Source organism: Zonotrichia albicollis, chromosome 1, assembly GCF_047830755.1.
Source record: "Zonotrichia albicollis isolate bZonAlb1 chromosome 1, bZonAlb1.hap1, whole genome shotgun sequence".
In the NCBI taxonomy this organism is placed as follows: Eukaryota; Metazoa; Chordata; class Aves; order Passeriformes; family Passerellidae; genus Zonotrichia; species Zonotrichia albicollis.
Window position 1 is genome coordinate 60778506 of NC_133819.1, and position 20844 is coordinate 60799349.

General features: G+C 45.1%; 1 long non-coding RNA gene across 1 annotated transcript; it reads left to right on the top strand.

The window, feature by feature from the left end:
* The first annotated feature begins 265 nt into the window (after positions 1 to 265).
* On the top strand, positions 266 to 15964 carry LOC141725289 (uncharacterized). The gene is made up of 3 exons (XR_012577155.1): positions 266 to 313; positions 3112 to 3185; positions 15093 to 15964. It is a non-coding gene; the product is annotated as an uncharacterized LOC141725289 (long non-coding RNA).
* Positions 15965 to 20844: the final 4880 nt, after the last annotated feature.

A 20844-nucleotide genomic window follows, 5' to 3' on the forward strand; every position in this document is an offset into this window, starting at 1 on the left:
ATAGCACCTCCCTCAGGGCCACAAAGCCCCGCAGACCTTGATTTTTGGTTGCTGAGTTGTGGGGCAGTCCTCACTGCTCCCGTGCCCAGACTAGCTAGAAGCAGTTTCAGGCACTAGTCAGGCTGCCTGCACCCTGTGCAGCAAGGCCAGGGCTTTCTCCTGCACCTAGGCAGTCAGAAAGCATGTTCTTTTGAATCTAAAACTGCCTATTCTTCTCTAGTCTAATCTATTCTGATCTACTCTATCCTTAGGTTTTCTTTTTAATCCAAGACAGAGTATCTAGAATCTTGAAAGAGCTCATTGCATTTAAAAGGTAAGCCCCAAAAATCAGTCCCTTCTTTTGCATTTTGGGTAACACAGAGCACAGTGCCAGTCCCGCCAAAAGGCTTTGTGAGATGTGTGGAAACTACATAGGCCTTATTCTGATCCTACTACTTTTACACTGTGATTAGTCTGAGTTTCTCAGGGTAAATGGGAGCAAAGTCAGACCAAACCACACTCAAATCACGGTATTGTGCTGAGCAAAGCAAAGTCATTAGTTTTTCCCTTTCTACTTCCTTATTTCTAATTTTGAATAAGGAAGTTATCCTGGGCCATCTTCATCCCTATTTCTCAGTGTCATAATGTATGTTCCTCTTTGACACGAGTAGTTTTCTCAGGCTGATGGTTTTCTTGTGTTCCCTCAAAAGGTTCTTTCAAAGTTGTCCAAAAAAGCCACATCCACACAAACTAGAACAATGTAAAACTGGCTTAATTTCAGGATGCTAGAAATTCAACATACAGATCCTAACCACTTAAAGGTTTTATGAGTTGAAGTTTATTCAAATCTGAAACTCCAGTTAATGTGAAGGAATGCAGGAAGAGAGGGGAGGCCAATCATAACAGAGACACCCCCTCTCTCATATTTGCAGGAATTACCTTACGCTAAAATAATAGACTTCTGAAAAGTGTAGAATCAGATGTTTCTTCTATTAAGATGTCTAAAAATCCAGGGTTTTATAGCATGCAACTTTTCCTAGAATTGTGGTTCTATTCCACTATAAAAGTTCATTACTTTACTTACTAACCAGTAGAAGCAGGCCTTTCATGTTATCCTTTTCCTCTCTGAATCCAGCCTACAGGATGGTTCCAGCAGCCCATAGCACCCATGCAGGAAGAGCTCACAGGACTGGAGACATCCAGGGGCTTAGAGACAAGGAGTTGCCATTAACTCTTCCCAGCCCCTGAAGAGATACCAAAGTGCTCTGCCAATGCAGCTCAAAGAGCCTAATCTACTTGAAACAGTCAGTATTTTCCCTCAGATAGTCCCATCTGCTTTTCACCTCCTTTCAACTTCTTTAAGGCTGGGATGGTTGTTTCTGTACTCCTCTATATGAACATCACCTGAACATAAATTTACCAGCACTGGCAGCCCTCCCTGCCAGAACTACAGATCAGAGTAGGGATCACAGGGTTTGATCTATACAAAACACAGTCAAGAGGAGATTTAGACCCAAGGCAGCAAAGAATGCTCAAAAGACTCAAAAAACACTGTATGCATTTTGCAAGCCTGGTGAGAGAAGGCAAAAAGCAGTGGGGTGATCATCCAACAAAAGCCAGATTTCAAGAGGGGTTGGTCAGTCTTTGCTGGGGCAAGGTGCCAATGATGCCAGCTCTTTGCTGGTACTTCTGCAGCACTTCCCCATCACTTTGTTCTGTCCTTTCTGTTTGCAGCAAGACAAAATTTCCCCTAAATAACCACTATTATTTTATAGATTTAACCTTGTAACTCTTTCCTCTTATTTCCCTCTAAGTCACACGTTATCTCTTTCACTGTTAAATATTTCCTGTCTGTTCATTCATCGGCTTATTTTAGCTTCTTCCTTCCTCTTAATTGGCTGCCTGCCCCCTATATGTCTGCCTTACATGTTTATGCTCTTAGCCATTGTTGCCTGTTTTCTTGGCCAGTGAATTGGTTCCCATTCTTTGCCATTGTGAAACTCTCAAAAAATAACTGACTTGCTTCACATTCCCTTCGAGTGAATCATGACTCTTGTGGTCTCCAGCACAGCAGCCATGCTGAACCTGTGGCACTTCCCTGGAGAAGAGTTCCACAGCAGGAGTAGGCACTGTCTGGGCAGTAGCCCTTCATACCTCACTTGGGATTAGCAGGTTACTTCAAGCTTCATCTAGGTTTTATTTAAATTCTCTTATTTCCTTTCTCTACTGAAAACAAACCTTCCCTCCTGTTACAAAACTCGTATGGGACCCCCAGGGACTCAAAGCTAACTTGAACTTTGAAAAGCTGTATTCCTGATACATCCTAGCAATCCATTGAAGGGAAGCAACAATTCACAGATACCCTCAGCCACTCTCCTTTTGTCCAATATAGACAAACATATGGATATGTGGGATTTTTTTATCCCTGTGAAGTTCTGTGCAATAGCATACAACATGAAGATTCTCAGAACTTTCCAGTTTATACTGATCTAAGAGGCACAAGGATTATACCCCAAAGTAGAATTCTTCAGAAAAAGGCATTTTCTTTTTCTATACCTGCTCTACTGAGGTGTTCTCTCTTAGAATTTACCCTCTGCTCTTACTTAGGTGCTGTCTTGTTGTTCATATTAGAGATGGTAGAAAGGAAAAGCAGCAAGAGAGTGAGTAGGAGCTCTTATTTCTCAGATTTGTTTGATTAGCAAAAAAACACCCAGTGAGCTCCTGAGAGCACAACTGAGGAATGAATAGGATAGTCCAGGATTAGATGTTCCTACTACGTTTTGACTTTTAATTTTTTTTTGTTAAAATGAAGATTATTGTTGTGAATCAAAAGTTCATTAAAATATTGAAACTGGAAAGAAGGATATGTTTGTTGAATATGGCTGAAACACAGATCACTGAGAGGGAGGTCTATCTTGCAGCCTTGCACATGTAGTCCACACTGATGAGACAAGGAATGTGTATGCCAGACGACCTGGTGCTGTGTAGTTGCAGGGGCCACAGCATTCAACCCCATTGGAAAGTAATTCTGATTGTGAATGCAGCATTTGTTGGATGTAACTATGCAGTAAAAATAAAAAATGGCAACCCAAAGTGTCATGTATATTTACTATATATATTTTTTTTTTCTAGGTATACTCCCCAGGGGAAAAAAAAAATCGATAGTTTCCAAAGCAGACCTTTGATGTATGAGATTTGTTGCCAAGGTATGTGCAGGTTTGGACACACATGCTTCCATACACACCTTGTGAAATAAGTGTGTAAGTACTGTCATTTTTGGAGAGCTTTCTATTTCCTCTCTTTGTCTCAGCACGGCTTCAGCATTTACTTGTGTTTTTTGTCCCAGTCACTGGACTGCAGTGAAGAGGCACGTGGTTTTCAGTTTCTTATATTATACCTATACTGCTCCTCACTTAAATCACCAGAGCCATGCTCCCCATGATTAGATATCTAATCTAAAATGATTGGAATCTAAAATTTCAGGTTCACTGACCACTTCAGGAGACATTGTGAGAAGCTGACACAAAGCTACATCTTTGCTGAGTACCTGCCCATCTCAAAAAACATATTCACTGGGAACCTCAGCTATAAACAGCTTGCCATATGTGTACATACACACTGGAAAGTTTTCATTTTTAACATGTGTAAGTTGGAGCATCTTAGAGGAGATGCTATCACAGCTCAGCAGCAATCTCTCCCTTCATCCTGCTCAGTTTTCATTACAGGAATGCTTTATACCACTCTGTAAGTAAACAGTTATTAATAGATAAAATGCCAAGAGAGAAACACCAGCAGCTGGTCTCTATCCTAGACAACTCATCACTTTTTTTGCAGGATTAATAAAACACTTTATTGTACATTGCAATTGGGTAGCCTTTGTATCAAGTCTTGGGCTCTCACTGCAGATGAATTCCACATTTTTGCGGACAAGTCCTTGTGGCACCACTAGGGCAGGGCTCAGCTCCAGCTCATGGCCATTCCCCACTGGACCCTCTCCCCCACCAGAGGGGTTTCTTGTGTGCAGTGTGGGCTCAGCAATCTCCAAAGCACACTGAGATGAAGGATTAGCTCAACACCAGGCTATTCAAACTGCTTTTAAACAAGTTCTGTTCCAAGTATTGTGGGTTTCCCCATGCATTACCTCAACTTTGATTATTGTGGGCTTCCCTGGTCGCTTAGATAAAGGCTTCCTGGAGTTAATGGGGAACACTGTAACTCTCAAAATGGGAACCCACCTCAGTGACTGATATAGCTCCCAAATGGAAGCTCATTCCCTGTGCTGATAGCATGGACTCTCCTGCTCAGGCCAAGCTCTTAACTCATGATCTTTCATCACTAGCCCATGGTGAAAGACAGGATGGCTGGGCTAAGGGGCCTGTCTTCATCCCAGAGGTACTGCAGTTAATTGTTACCAATTCCTGTCCAAGTCTATTTCTATGGCTCCAGTATTAGCCTAGGCTTATTCCTTCCACAACACTTAAGCTTGCAGCATCACTAATTTCTATTTTGCTGTGACTTCCTGGCATAACTAGGTTATCTGTCCTGGCTATTCACCTCAGAGGTGGGAATGCCCCTTTCAGATGCCTTCCTGCCCTCTCTTCACTGTTTTGTGCTGAGAAGTTAACCTGGCTGACCTTCAGAATCACAGCCTTAAACATATTTCATGCAGTTGCTTTCTGATCAACAGACAAGAACCTGTGCGTGAGAGAAATTAAACTGCCAGTGATTTCCTAGAGCAGGAAACCAACTAGGAGTCTTTTAGGTGTTGGGCTAGCACTCAAATGTGACGCCTGTATTTGTAACTATGTCAAAATGCACATGGGTACAGACAATCATACCTCCAAAGCAGGACTGAACAGTTTTTACAGAAAAATGCCACATAAAACCTCTCAGGATAGTTTTCCTGTGTCTGTTGCACACTCCAGCCACAATGAGCAAACCCATTTACACTTTCATTAAAATCAAACGTGTTCTGAAGAAGAAATTATCCCCCTTCAAAAGTCCTACACGGTTAATGTCTATGAAAGGTGGACAGGATTTGAAAGAAACGGGAGAGATGAGGAGCCACTGCCCGTATAGGGAAAATGCTGCATTCTATAGTCATGTGTGGAGTCACACATTCTGACTGCCACTCATACCATTTCCTCCATGGAGTGCCATGCAAACGCACAGTCAGAAGTCCAGGTTTATTTCAAAGGGAAAAAGAGAGATATTTGAGCCAGCAGCTCAGAGCCTAGAAGAATGGACACTTGGTCTACAGTCAAACTGCAGGATTCATTCCAGCTTGGATCTCCCTTGATTTCACAGTTTATGTATGGGATGTGATAATTGACAACTTAGGTGGACGAGTTCAACCCAGTCCTCAAAACAGGCAGATTGGCAGGATCTGCCTTGAATCAAAGCTGCTTCTTGTACAAAATGGGCAAGACTTACATGACTGAGAAACTGAATTTGTCCAGATTTCTAAGCGTGCTGAGACTAACACTTAGTATTTGACTTCTACAAATTCATAAAAAAATTCTTGTCTGTTTGCAAAGTTGTGTAAGTAACAACAATCCAACACATCTGATGTTTTCTCTGCTAAGGCTGAGCACAGGAACCACATCTTCTGATGGCACCTGCAGTGCTGAAAATGTTGCTTGCTTTGTAGGGTAACAAGTGAGTCTGAACTTTGACTACTTTGTTCAATTTATCCTTTACTCCAAGAAAGATAGTGAAGTGCTGAAGTGTGTCCAAAGAAGAGCTGGTGAATGGTCTAGAAACCAAATCCTATGAGGAGCAGCTGAGGAAACAGGAGTTGTTTCGTTTGGAGAAAAGGGGTCTCAGGGGAGATATTACCACTCTCTACAACTGCCTGAGAGGAGCTTATGGCCAGGTGGGAGTCAGTCTCTTCTGCCATGTCTCAGGTGAAAGGAAAAGAGGAAATGTCCCCCTGTTATGCCAGGGGAGGTTCAGATTAGATACTAGAAAAATACTTCACTGAAAGAATGGTAGGCACTGGAATATGTTGTCCAGGGAGGCGGTGGAGTCACTGTCTCTGAATGTGTTCACGAGGAACCTGGATGTGGCAGTTGCGGATATGGTTTAGGGGTGACTACGGTGGTGCTCAATTCATAGCTGGACTAGATGTTCTTAAAGGTCTCTTGCAAATTTGATGATCCTGTGATTCTGTAACCCTTTGCTCTGGAGCTTTGTTATCCCCTGCTCACTGGGTGAAAAAATCCTTAAATTGATGCTGAAATAATTGCTGTCCCTAAAGGCTTAAACACACACCTCTTTATCTCCAAAGACAACGAACCTACAACAACTCTAGAACAGCCACCATGAAGGACCACACGATCCTCCTCATCTACTTAGAATGACAAATCTCTTTTATCAGTGATTTCTGTATCCCTGGATATCACCTTGACAGTGAAAACCAGAAAATGTTCTTCAATCATCATGTCAGTCATTTTCCATCTCAAAATTGATTTCAAGGCATGGGCAGCTCTGATCACATGGAGCAATCCCTGCAACAGGGAACAATTCACGTTTGGAAGCTTAAAAATATCCAACCAGCTACAATTGCTTGAACTCATGAAGAGAAAAATTAGAATCAGCTGTTTAGCATAGCCAAGAGTCTCCATGTTACAGGAGATACAGCACCTAAACTGAGAGAAAGCCAAGAGGGAATATATTTTGTCTTGGCTCTATACAACAGCAGTGGTAAAAGTCACTTTGAATTCATGACTTACTGTGGCTTTAAAAGAACCTCACTTGCTGTCTAGGTATTCTTCAGGTGGAAATGGGCGTGATGCAGGAAAACAGATTATTCATTCATTTTCTAACTTATGTTTTCCTATCTAAACCAGAATTTTCCATGGGCTGTTGCCACCTCCAACTAAAAGCATGGCTTCTGAAATACCTATGACAGCAACACTGAATAGCTACTTTTCTGCCAAGTGGCTTAGAAAATAAGTTGCATGGGGCAAGTATAACTTGAGAGCAGACAACATGCCTTGCATGACTCATACCAAGCCCTGCCTGCTATTCTGGTAGGCAGGGACATGAACTGGCTTCACATCCAAGCAGCTTTGCCTCCTCAGACTCTTTGGCACTTACAACTGGGGTGAAAGCAACGTTTGTTTACTGTCTCTGAGTAAACCAGGGGTATGGAAAGAGGAGTCCCAAACCTCAAAAGCCAAAATGAAGAATTCAAGGAAAGGTGAAAATTGCAGCAGTCCATTTACCACAGATGAGAGAAGAGAGGAATTTTAACTTGAAGAGAAGGTGGGGGGACTTTCCTATCACTGCTTCCACCTTTGTCCTTGGTTTCTGCAGCACTGTTCCCAGCTGCCAGCTGGAGGAGAGCAGTCTGTGCCTTTGTGCACACTTACAATAGTAAGTGCTGTGTCCTGGGATTGCCCTCTGCCTCTGCATTCTCAAGACAATTATTTTCACTTTTTGACATTTTTAGTCAGAAATGAAAGCGGCCAAGCACATTATTAAATTCAGCCTCAATTTCAAGAAAGGGATGATGTGGGTGTGTCTGACCATGACTACAATGAGGGGATAGCTGTTTCTAGGAGAAGAGTGTCAACTTTTATTTTTGGGACAGCCAAGTTGGCAGATACTCTTGGCTTCCACTGCACAATTCATGTGAAATGCAAAAATAAAATAAAAAATATAATAAAAGAAGGAAGAAATTTAACTAGTGCTGCCCAAGAAAACCAGACAGACACACATGAAAAAGGAATGATGCACCATATAAAGCATTAAATACATGCACACACAGGCAGGACTCTTGTTTTATAGGATTTGAACCATATGCACATCTACACATACACACGCACTAACTCACACCAATAAATCATTTTAGCCAGACTATCTGTCTGGTGTGTGGAACAGAAACACACTTATGAAATCTCTTTTCTTATTTTAGCAGCAGGCTAATAATTGATAAAGAGCCAGAGCGGGGGCTCTGAGTTTTATATGACAGATATACAAGGTTGCCGTTCTCCTCCCGTGTGCCTTGCCCTTCTCCCGCCTGCAGCAGCCCCAGCCCGAGAGCAAGCAGAGCCCCTTGGCACAGGGGCACAGTCTGACTGGCACAGACCGAGCTCCTCAGCAGCTGCCCAGCAGCCTGCCAGGGCAGGGCAGATCTCCTGATTTAGCTAAAGCAACCAGAAAGAAGTAGCCAGTGGCGTGACTCACCAGAGGCAGGAGTCAGCCGTGTGCACGGGCCTGGCCTGGTTTGGGTGGTGGTGGCTGCTGGCTCAGTCCCCTGGGCTAGCACTGGACACAGGGATGTGCTTCCAGCATGGTCCCAAGCCTCCCTCAGCAGCTTCCCAGCAGACAGCACTGGCATGGGGCTGGCAGTGAGATCTCACTGTAAGGAGTGTGGGAAAAGCAGCAGGAGCAAAAAGGCCCTGGTGGCCCTTCTGAAGCTGCCCCACCACCTCTGGAGACACTTGGAGGCAGGGAAGCATGGTCAATACTAGTGAAAATAATGGATTACTCTGAGCACCGGGGCTTCCTTCCCTCCTCTGCACATTGCTTGCATGAGTGCCAGCCCCAGACACTGTCTCAATGAGATATTGTCTGCAGTTTATTTTTCTAGGTTTTTTTCCTCTATCTCTTCTCTGTGTGGACTGTTCTCCACCCTTCCCAAACAACCTGTAAAGCAAAATTTAATGTCTCTCAGTGCTAACCCATTTCTGGATGCTGCTGTGACTCCTCTGGTCTGTTAGCTTTGGGCAGCTGCTGGCAAAGGGTCAGATCAGGCAGAGGAGAGTCAGACTGGATCTGGGCCAGGTGGAGAGATGCCACACCATGGGACCACCCATCCCAGGCTGTGTACTGCCCCTGGAATAACTTCTCCTGTGGTTCCTCTGAGGGGTCAGGTCACACTGGCTACTTCTCCCAGCTTTTTGCACTGCCTTCTGCTCTCCACTCTCCCTCTTAACTCACTACTCGCTCTTTGTTCTTTTGATGTACAGTCAGATCGTGGGGGAAAAAAAAAAGAAAAACATAGACTTAAAATATATTGAATTTGTGGGAAAAAAATAGTGAAACACAACCCATTCTCAAATTATTTCCATATTGCTTGTCATAACTAAGGGGCAACTCTTTCTCAAGCCTTTTTCTGGCCACTGAATACCCTTACATAAAAGGGCCACAACTGCCCCTCAGACTCTCCTGAGAGGCAGGACAGGGATAAGCCCCACTTGGGTGAATCTCACAAAACAGAGAGTGTGTTTACTTCAGTGCCTGGAGCCTGCCAAGTAAGCCTGCCAGCGGGAGGTGTTGCTGGCTTGGAAAGAGTATTTACCAGGCTTCCCACTAACAGAAACACCTGAAGCTTGTAGTGATCTTCCTTCTGTTAGGCTGTAAGGAGTCCAAGGCTCAGGGGAGGCTGCTTTGTTTGGGATAAGCCCTACACAAAGGCAGCTGGAGAGAGAAGCTGCACTGCAGGTTCTGATTTTCACTAATTGCATCTGCCTTGATTTTCTCCCCCGCACCATTCCTGTGTAAAAGTACTGGAGCTGCCTCAAGGATACATCTCCCTTTTTGACTCCAAGACAGCTGGAATGCAGTGTTCAACTTCAAGAAGGCAGTAGTACCATGCACACCCTGTTGAGTAAAGGGAAAAAAATCTGAGTGCCACCAGAAAACTGGCTTCTCCCCTTCCTTACAAGGTCTGCTGCAACTCATCAGCAAAGCAAAAAGAAGCAAAACTTCAGCTTTGGATTCTGAAAGCTATTTTAGCTATCCAATTATCAGTTAAACCATCAGAACTTAAAAGTTAAACTGCATTTAAGATAAAAATCACTTCAGATTATGCTTCCATTACAATGGCACAAAAGTGCTTGAGAGCAGCTCTAAAGGATGCTCTCTCCGTGGGGCTTTCCTTCCAGGGGAAGTCCTACACACCTCAATTCCCTGCTGACATACACAGGCAGTCATCACTTCTACTAGGTTTGTTCCAGGTTAGCTTCACCTCTAAACCCTATCACTTGTGAAATGATGACTTGTGCCCAACAGGGCTCTCCCGTGGAGCAGAAAGCAGTTCAGTTTGTAACTGGAGTGTGTTTGTGCTCCTTTGGGTATGGGAGGTCCATACTGCGCTGGAGCTGTGGGAATTTGCCAGCTGAGTAGAGATACCACACACTGGGATTGAGGAGAAACAGAATTCCTTGCACATCAGTGCTGACATTTTAATATTAAATCATTGCAAATTATGGTGATTGCAGAGTACAGACCTTGGCATCTTCTTCTACCTTGGCATCTGCTTCTAGGCAGAGAGGAAAGGGTAGAGAAGCAAGGCTCTGTCTTTAGCTTGTGTCCTCTGGACTGGAGTTTTCCTGCTCAGTTTTTGACTGCCATCAGCAGAGATGTTACACTGAGCACCTATAGTTGGTGCCATGCACACCACCTTCATCTGACTTCAAACCCAGTAACCATGTATGTCTTCAAACAGATTGACCCAGGATTTTAATGGGAGCTTTACCTTCTAACCCAAAGCTACATTTGGTTGAGTTTGGCCCTGTATGTGGGAAAAACCCCTTGGAGAAGCACAGTAGTTACTGTACAGACATAGCTGCTGTTTTTCCAAATGAAACACAGCATTTCATCTGTTTCAATGCTGTTTTAAGTCAAATCAATTTGGCCCATGAGTTGCTCTGTATTTATTTTGCCAGATTTGAATTTTTTGTGTTTGGAGTCTGGGTTGGTAAGTTAATAATGACAACAACATGTCTGAAACAAGAATAAATTAACTCTATTTATACCAACACAAGAAGAATTATGAAAGACTCGGGGAGCCAAATGTCAAGCAGGCTTTGGTATGCATGGAATACATTCAGGAGACTACAGAGTTGGCAACAAAGAAATACCAAGGAGCTGGGAGGAAGGCTGGTTGGAAAGCAGACTCAGGCTTTTGCTGTGGTGGGGAGATTTGATGAAACAAGCCTTCTTAGGAGAGGACTAGATCTGGTGTAGGTGCCTGGAGCAGTGACAACCACCTGCCCAGTGCAGACACTGGTGTGCAGCACGCTGGCTGTGACACATGGGCTGGACTGCAACTACTCACTCCAAAAATGAAATGGTTAAGACAACTGCAGAGCTATCATGCACAGAGAAGTATGCGACATCTTACCAGCTGAAATATTTGAGGCCAAACATTGTTACTCATTGGGAGCTCTGCCATTAAGCTCCCTCTCCCCTGATATTTATGATTAACACTTTGAAACATCTGCATTGCCTTTTTGACTCACAAGAATTCCAGTTAAAGGGAACAAACTTTCTGTAGCAAAGTTTCTGACTGCCAAAAGAGAGAAGACTTACAGAGCAGCTGTCTCTTACCCTGTTCTCTTCCCAAGGCAGTAAACAGCCTTTGGAAAGGAGGCATCTCCCAGCGCCCCTGCTCACAGCCCCTTGCCCAGAGATCTCCCCACGCCCTGGCAAGGGTTAACGGGACACCAGCCCCTCTGGGCTCCGAGGCTGCTGGAGACACGCGTGAGGGGACAGTGGCCCTGCCTGTGTCACACCCACCCTCACACACACACCATCCTCTCTGCAGCATCACCTTCAGGATGCCTGCCCAGGCTGATGGGCTCTGCCTCAGAACAGCCAGGATGGAGGCACTCCCCACACTCAGGTTTTGGTCAGAGCTCCCCAGAAAGGGAAAGCAAGGTTTGTAGAAGATGAAATAAAGACACATGAGTGCAGAAAGTACATGAAAAGTAAAAAGTGAATGATTTTTTTTTCTTTCAACAAACTCTTCCCAATTAAAAGGAGGGGAAAGCAGAAAGTACTTGAAAGTAGATCCTATGGTTGCAGAACCACATTTCTGAAATACAGATCTCTCAAGTATCAAACTACATTGCAGAATGACTAATTGTGGGATGACTAATCCCTGTCTCCCCTCCAAAACTATTACTTCACAGTGGCGAAGAAAACATACCATAAAGATGCTGTTATTGCATCACTCACATTTACTTGCATTGAGAAAGACTGAGCCTTTTGCAGTACTTGTCTGATTACCAAGAGAGATGCTTCTTCCACGCCAGAAAAAGAAAAGACCACTCAGTCTTCAGAATTCGTTCTGGACAGTTGTAGAGGTGTTTGGTGAAATGGCTCAGGGCTGGGGAGATTGCTTGCAAGCAAAAAAAAAAACCCACAAACAACAAAACAAAACAAATGAAACCAAACCAAACCAAAAAACCCAAACACCATTCGCCGCCCCCGCCCCGTCCCCTGCAAGAAAAAATTGGTGGGGCAGGGAGATGGCAGAAGCAAATGGATATTCAGTTTGACAGAAAATGAAAACCTGCCTTTGTCTTGCTTTCATTAGTCTTCATTATATGACCAGGACAGCTTTAATTGCTGCCCTGCATACATAAGTAATAAAAATGTAAAATGTTTAAATGAACTGTGGCTCCCAAAAGCCATTATAAAAGATTAATGATGAGTACTATTTGCTAACTTAAACGTCTTCAAGAAACACAACTGAGCAGCCCTTGTGACTAAGATGATATTAGAACAATATTTGCTGGACTACTTCTCTCAACCCACCATGCCCCCAGCTTTGATGGTTTTGATTATTCCATCTTTAGCTAGTCTGAATTCTAGACATATTTGATTGCAATTTATTAATTCCTGACAAGTTATCCCACTCCTGCAATCCAAAGAAAGAGTCTTTGGGTACTCATAGTCATATTCTGTCTTCAAGAATTGCTGATGCTTGCTTTGATGGCTTTTACTGCCAAAGTTGTTGAATATATAGTTTATTAGTAGCACTCCAGAAATTACTGTGTGAATTAATACACTATCCAGCTGAAGGGAAAATTACACAACTATTTAAATTGGAATCAGTACCAAGACCCATCTTTGAACTACAACTTTCCCTTGAGGGGCACAGATTTGACTCTGAATTCAAATGTGAGAAAGAAGTTTTATTTTCAAACTGGCACCAAAGCAAAGCAAAGTTTTGACATAGTTTTGGCCATCCACCTCTCATTTGACTTAGAAACCCAACCTCAGGGCAAAGCAAATGCTCAAGCAGAGGTGAAGGTGCCAGCTCTTGTCTTCTCACTGCTACCATTCAGTGTTTCTTTCATGTTTTACCAATCTATTTACCACTGCATCCACTTGTCGCGAAGAGCTGTAAGGCAGAGACAGCCCATTAGCTCCTGCACTCAGAGCAGAGCAGGCTCCAAGAGCTGCACAGCCCTGTCCACCCCACCCACTGGAGCGAGTTACACCTCCTGCCAAAGCTCAGCCTTGAGATGAGCCCGGCTGGCAGCTTCTCATGTGCCCTCTCTGGATGGAGCAAAGGCTCAGATCGTGCCTGAACATTGCACCTGAAGCCAGCACAGCAGGGGCACGGGAACAGAACTCAGGCAACTTTCTGATTTTCTGCCTCTTCTGTGCATGGGCGACCACCAAACTTTAACAAATGGGCACAAACAGCTTTTCCATGGATAAGCACCACCCTTGTGAAGTCAGCTAGATTGTCTTGACAGCTACACATCTCTGGGAATGAGGAGACCTGCACAGGGAAGTGGAACTTTGGTGTGGTGTACTCTGATATTTGGCTTCCAACCCAATTTTTGGATAATACTAAAAAATTTGGGAAGACTCAAAAAACTTGATACTTTGTGACATAAGCCACTTTCTTGCTATTTAGGATTGCACTAGGATTTTCACAACTGTCAGGAATTTGCAGCTGCAGAGCTTCTGTATGCCATCCTTCCAACATCACTTGTGGAGGCCAAAAACTAGACTGATGGACCACTAAATGATATATTTCTATGTTCCTTTCTGCTTTAGTGCTCATCTTGCTATATTACACTCAGTGTTGACTTTCGTAACACAGCCTCGTCTGCCAGGAGTGGGCTATATTGATACTTAAGATCTTCTGAGCCTTCACCTGCTCTCCCACAATATGATGCCCAAATTTTCCCATTTCCCTTTCCACTCCCATTAGCTCTCTAGGCTCAATTCTGTGCACATGGTGCCATTTCTCTGTCCTGATCACTGTTTGGAAGCTGCCTCCCTAGTAGGTCTCGCTCCTGGACTCCCATCTCTTCCTGTGCAGTCTTCTGGGCTGGTCCCATTCCAATCCGTGGACCAGAAGCTTTTCCAAGACAACTACTCTCTCTTCAGTGCTTATAACGCCCCCGCCCACCAAACCCATCGTCTGTTCAGCGTCACAGAGTAGACTGATACAATTAAGACTGCGGGGTCAGCTATTTTAGGGGAGAACAGAATTGCTGCTGTTCCCAGGGAGAAAAGAAAGGTCCTGGAGAAAGAGGAACGTGGCTTAGTGTTGCTATTTCACAGCTGGCTGAGCGAGAAATTGGCTCTCCTCTTCCCAGCCTCAAAAGTAGGGATGGGAGCCCCAAGGCATGGAGACTGGCTTGCCAGGTCTTTTAAATCAGTGACAGGAGGAGCTCCTTCCCCTCTCTGCCTCCTTCTCCTGTCGGGAAAGCTCCTTGGGGTGGTGCTTGGTCTCCTGCAACTCTTCTCCTGCTGCTGCAGCTGCCCTGGAAGCCCCCAGACATTCCCAGCAGAGTCTGGACGGCTGCTTTGGTGACAACCTGGGCTCAATTTAATGAGAACGTTCACGTTCACTTGCTATGCTGGCCGTCCGCCAGCATATTTTCTTGAGGCACATAAGAGAGAGAAGGGAAATGGTGATCTTTAACAGGTTTTTTTGTGTGTGTGTTTTTTGATTTTTTATTTTTTTTTTTATCCAGCCAAACCTGACTGGAATTTCATGGATGAAAGAAAAGGCACTTCTCTAGCCCAGGGGCTTTGTCCCTGCCAAATTATAAGGGCCTACTGCAAACAATGGAGGTGTTAGAGCTTCTAAAAAAATAAAAATGTTGAAAGAATATTTTATAACGGAAAATATTAGGCAACCTAAATCTCGGGCCAGCTGGTAGCGGGCAGTATAATATAAACTCTTTGGAGGAGAGCTGTGCAAATAATGGATTTTCAGAATTTCTCGTCTCCCACTCCCTGCTCCAAGTTTGAACTATTTTAGCTATTTTCTCCAGCTGAAATTATTTGCCAAATTCAGCCAGTCACTAAATTCTCCTCAAATTTTTTCTTTTCTCCATTGACAGGTTTCTTGTAAAAACAAACCCGTTCTCCCACCTCCGGCTCGGAATTATGGCGTTCACCAGTGACACACTCAGGAAGAAATCTGCCTGTGGTCAGCTCACTCATTTTTTGCTGCATTCTCCTTGGAGCTCACACGTTACAGGAACCAATCTGGCCTGATAGCCGCCTGGCAGCCTGCAGCAGAGCTTTTCCAGGAGTCTCCACCAGGCCTGGCGCAGCCAGCACTGGGCTGGGAGCCTTTGCACAGTGTGGGGCTGGAGGTTCATTGGGCTGCGGTTTGCAGGCTGGGTCTCTGCCGGCCCAGTTCATAATAATGATGTTTCTGATGTCAACTGCAGACCAGATGTTGCCCATCAGTGCCGTGCTGCTGCAGGGGAGAGGCGACTCAGGAGGTGGGAGGCTCTGAGGAGTCAGTGATCCCGTGTGGTTCCTTGTAAACATGCAGGTGTTAGCAGTGGTGTCCTGGCCAAATCTCGTTCTGGCGTTTCACCAGCTCTGGCAGTTTACCTGCTCACAATCACCTCTGTGCTCCTAATGGCAGCAGTTGTTTCTCGCCTCCCTGAGCAGCAGATTTGTGCACTCACAGCTGGCACTGCTACGTGCCGACCCTGCGGCTCCAGGGCACGGCAAAGCCCACATCCTGGCATCCCCCAATCCTTGGAGATAAGCAGCAGCCCCATGCCCAGGGCTGGAAGACAGCTGCCCTGCAGAGCCAGACAGAACTGACAGACACCCGAGGTGAGGCTGCAGCAGGTCTGCCCGTGGTGGTGGGGCACTATAAATGTACTTAAACAAGCTGCCTGAGCCCTAAAATGTGGCTCCAAAGTAATGAAACGTGGTTGTTTGGCAGTGGCAGGCACTGCCTCACTTTCAGAGGCTGCTGATGGTTGTTAGTGCAACACAGCCTGCCCAAAAACTTCTTTTCTTTTCTTTTCTTTTCTTTTCTTTTCTTTTCTTTTCTTTTCTTTTCTTTTCTTTTCTTTTCTTTTCTTTTCTTTTCTTTTCTTTTCTTTTCTTTTCTTTTCTTTTCTTTTCTTTTCTTTTCTTTTCTTTTCTTTTCTTTTCTTTTCTTTTCTTTTCTTTTCTTTTCTTTTCTTTTCTTTCTCCTCTCCTCTCCTCTCCTCTCCTCTCCTCTCCTCTCCTCTCCTCTCCTCTCCTCTCCTCTCCTCTCCTCTCCTCTCCTCTCCTCTCCTCCAAATTTGCAAACAGAATATTCAGGTCTGTTTAGGGCTTTAAGTGAATGGTGAGGTGTGAGTGCATATTATTACAGAGCCCATGAATTGCAGGACCAGACAGATAATGCAGGTTCCTAAGTTCAAAAACACAACACTGAAAAATTTTGCCAAGAAAGAACTGGTGGTGATCAAAAGTGAAGCAGAACTCCTGATGTGAGAATAATCTCTTCCTGTTGTTGTTGGTGTTGCATCTTTGTTGGAGGCTGCCACTCTGCAGGAGCTCAGTTAGCAGGGCCTCTGTTAATGCCTTGTGCTGCACAAACTAAGCTGGGCAAACTCCAGCTTGGGTTGCAGCTCCACAGCCACAGGGATTTCCATCAGGGCAGGCTTGAATCCCGTAATTGCATCGGCAGAGCCAGAAGGACCCAAGACCACCAGGAGCAAGGCACTGCTCTGAGCCTCAGGGATGTCTGTACAGCCACACGGGAACACAGGAGGGTTAACCCAAAACCTCACATCCAGCAATTTGGCAGGAAACATTCAAAGAACCTTAGACTGGTTTGGGTTGGAAGGGACTTGAAAGATCATCTTGTTCCAACCCCTCTGCCATGGGCAGGGACACCTTGCACTGGATCAGGTTACCCAAAGCCTCATCCAACTTGGCCTAAACATTGTACACAACCAAGGCTAAAATACTATTTTTTCCATTGTCCTAACCACACAGACACTTGGAATGCTGTCAACCTTTGCTTTTAAATCTGGGAACCAGGACATATTCCCTATCTGAAGCTGGGTACAGAACACTCCTTCTGAGGCTTCCTTTTTGCAATTTGAAATCATGACAGAAACTGTACAGAAGAAAGATTGTGTTATAGCTTCAGGCCTTCTAAAATAATTGCTTTGTGGATAAATGGATAAATATTGATAGTCAGCACTGACTTCTACTTTTACACAGCATAACTGAAAAGTTATACATATTAAACTCAACAAAAAATGTCTTTCTAAAATAAGGAGCAAACCCAACTTCAAGTAAAAACAAAACAAGTTGTTTTGGGGCTTCTATTTTTTTTTCATTTTTTTATCATTACTCTATCTGTGAGTAAAATCCCAACATGGATTTCTTTGGGAATCTTTGAGGCTGTGTAAATACATATTGTTGCTAGGTTGTGAAGCATCCCAGCTCTGTGAGACACAAGCTGCCCACATTAGCAGAGTAGGAGTAAAACTGTCAAAGGCCACAGGATCTGACTGATCTGGGTTTCTGTCACAGCAGCCCAGAGACAGCAGTAGCAGCAGGTAATGGCCCAATTCCTTTGGCAGGAGATGCATCCCTCAAGGAGGTGCATCCATCTGTGGCAGGGACGCCTGCTTTGGGTCTAGGAACATCAATGCTGGTCTAGGAACTTACAGTACTGAAAGACTACAAACAGCAGCATTTATACTAACACTTTTGCTCAAATTTTTCCAAACATGATTATCGCTCCTGCGCTGAGATTTTATCTTCACCCTGTTCAGTCCCCTCCAGGCTGCAGCCTGGGACGTTGCAATGCGAGAAGGACGGGATTTGGCCTCACCATTTTGGGGCATATGGGCAGCAGAGAGTCTTCCTCAGCCAAGTATGAGCCTGTGCAGTGAGGTGTCCCTGACTCAGTGCCTGCTGAGTGACTCACTGGTCACTCATCTCTTGCCTCCCTGGCAGCCTGTGCTACAGCCTTTCACCAGATGCTTCTGGTTTACCCCCTTGCACACATCCCTCAGTGCTTTGCACCACCCAAAATGAGACCCCCTGCAAGACCTGGTGTGCAGACAGCATTTTCCTCTCTCCAAACTTGCCTGTCTAGGACTGCAATCAGCAGAAGGCAGAAACAGGAAATTATGGGATGGCTGTGGCTGTGCTCCATGCGCCATGCAGCTAAATCCCTGACCTGCTGAAGAAAGAGAAGCAGATTGGAGGCTGGTGGGAGCAGGCACGACCCCAAAGGCACAAGTTCAGCCAGACGTCCCCAGTCAGGATGGGTGGCTGATGGGGCTTGCACTGCTGATAATCAGCACCTCTGGGTCCAAGAATGCGGCCAGACAGAGCCTGGAAATCAGCTGGGATGAAAGTGATGCAACTTCACCTTCTCTGAAATCAGCTGGGATGAAAGTCTCCTTTAAAGAGCCAGGACAGGGCTGAGGCACATGAGTTTTCCCTTCTACAAGGCGGCCAAAGGGCAAAGTGTGTAGCACAGCTGATGCACTGACCCTTTTTTGGACTGCAATAAAGCTAATTGTCTTCTATTCCCTTCACCCTTTCTCTGTTTTTTGCACAACATAACTTTGATCATAAAGCTCTGGAGAAGCAGGATTTTGAGCCCAACTCTGACCTCACTTATTCTGGCATCATTCAGGAATAACTACAGTCCTACTTGTAGAAGATCAACATCAGTCCAGCTCCTTTTAACTGGACAAAATTACTGGTCCACAGAAAGAAGAAAATAATCAAAAGATGTGAAAAATAGAGCCAGCTGAAGAAGGATACTTTGTTTTCCTCTTCTAAGTTCAAAATTTTTTTTGCTAGCTCTTTATATAATGCAAAATTTTATAGAAGAAACCAAAAATTGGAAAATTCCCATCAGCTGAAACAACTCCTGATATTGTCTCCAGTGGCAACTTGTATTATAAGATAGAATATGGCACTGCTGGGATGTGTGGTTTCACTTATTTCAGAGCACTGACTGAACCCATTGGCCAAAGTCAAGTGGATATTCAGAAAACAGAGCTGAGGAAACACTGCTCTTTTCCCACCCTCCTGTGTAAGGTCCATGCTGAGGAAGAGCATCCAGCAGGCAAAACTTGTGTAAGCAAGCCTTACTGACCTTACCATGCCTGTCAACTACAAAGCAACCAGGAGCTGAAAAAGCTCTCCAGGGATCAGTGAGTGTCCTGCTGTTGTTGGGGAAGATGAAACAGGAATGCCTTATAAATATGGTTGTCTGGCAAAAGATTTTGAGAATATGGAAACTATAAGTGAGATTGAAATGAAAGCAAGCTTTGAGATCCCTTAGTTACTGAACAACGGGAAAACAATGGTGTGGTCAGATGAAGTTAATCCCCTCTTGAAGAAACAATACCCTCTGCAAGCAGACAGGTCCAAGGGTCAGAGCAGACCCTGTTAGCTTGGCAGAAGGGGTCCAAAGTAGAGTTTTCAGGGTTTAAAATGTAACACAGTATGGTAATGTAATGATTCTTATAGGCTGTATGGAAATGCTATAGGATTTGTATCTTGTACTAGATTGGTTAGTGAGAATTAGAATATTCAAAACAGAAGAAGATTTATTGCATTGTAATGAGAACCTTGCCCTTTTATCCTCTCTTTTACTCTCTCATCCTCTTTATCACGCTCTTGCCTCCTCTCTCTGTACCACTCTCTTTCCTTCTCTCGGGCCTGCTCCGAGCTGTGCCTGGCAGCTCCCAGCAGGGCCCTGCACCCAGGCCCTTTGCAATACACCCCAGGTTCCACGACCTGGCTTCAGAGATCTCTCATCTCTGTCCATCCTGACTGTCCTGCTCCCTGACACTCCTACATGCTGTGAGTGCCATCCCTGCAGGCCCGGTTTCAATGCCAGCAGCACCTGAGAACCCCCGGGGCTCAAACCCCCTGTGCTCTGCGAGGCTGCCCTGCATCCAGGGGCAGCCGGATGCTCAGGAGCTCACTGGGATGCAGGCACAGCACGCCACGTGCTGACAGCACAGCCAGCGAGCAGGGGAAGCTTGGCTGTGGGGCCTTGCCAAAGGGCGTCCGCCTGCCAAGCTCCAGGCAGCCGCGCCGGGAGAAGATGGGAGGAGAGAGGAACCCCAGGCACTGACTGGCTTTATCTTCCAGCTGACAATCGGTCCAGATTAACTGCATGTGTGACCACAGAGGCTTGAACTCATTCCTCATCATGGTTATGAAGCATGGCTGTGAAGCACAAAAAATGCAAGAAACAGAGGTATTTAGAGCCTTCACATAGCACGGTGCTGCGTTGTGTGACTCACTGGGTTTAGCAAATGAGAGGTTTTTATGTGCAGTCAGCCCTCTTGAGCATGGAAAAAGCCCAGGAAGGCTAAAATCTTGATTTCTTGAATCAAAAGATCTCAAAGGACTTTGACCAAGTACCATGCCAGCTGCTGGGTCCACACCAGTTCTGAAAAAGCTCAGTAGCATCCAGCTGTGTGTTTGAGCGGGCCAGTGGCAGAAGAGGTCCCCAGCACTAGGATGCAAGCACAGGTACCCTCTTCTCTTCTGAAAACTGCCCTCAGACTGGGGAGGGCTGACTGAAGCAGCTGTGATAGTCTGGATAAAGCATCAGCTTTAGGTAAAGCACAAACCCCAGGGCCAGGCTGCCTCAGTTCTTTCCGTTCAAGCTGAGCAGCTCAGACACATTAAACTGAGACACATCTGCCTCGAAAGAAATGGCCTTTCTGTGTTTCCCATCAGCCAGCATGGCTGGCTGGCCGGTGGAAGTGACACCCTGCAGAACCATGCTGCAATCTGCATGGGGAGTGAAATGCGTCAGCAGCCATGCGTGCAGCCTCCGTTATCCCACACTTCTCA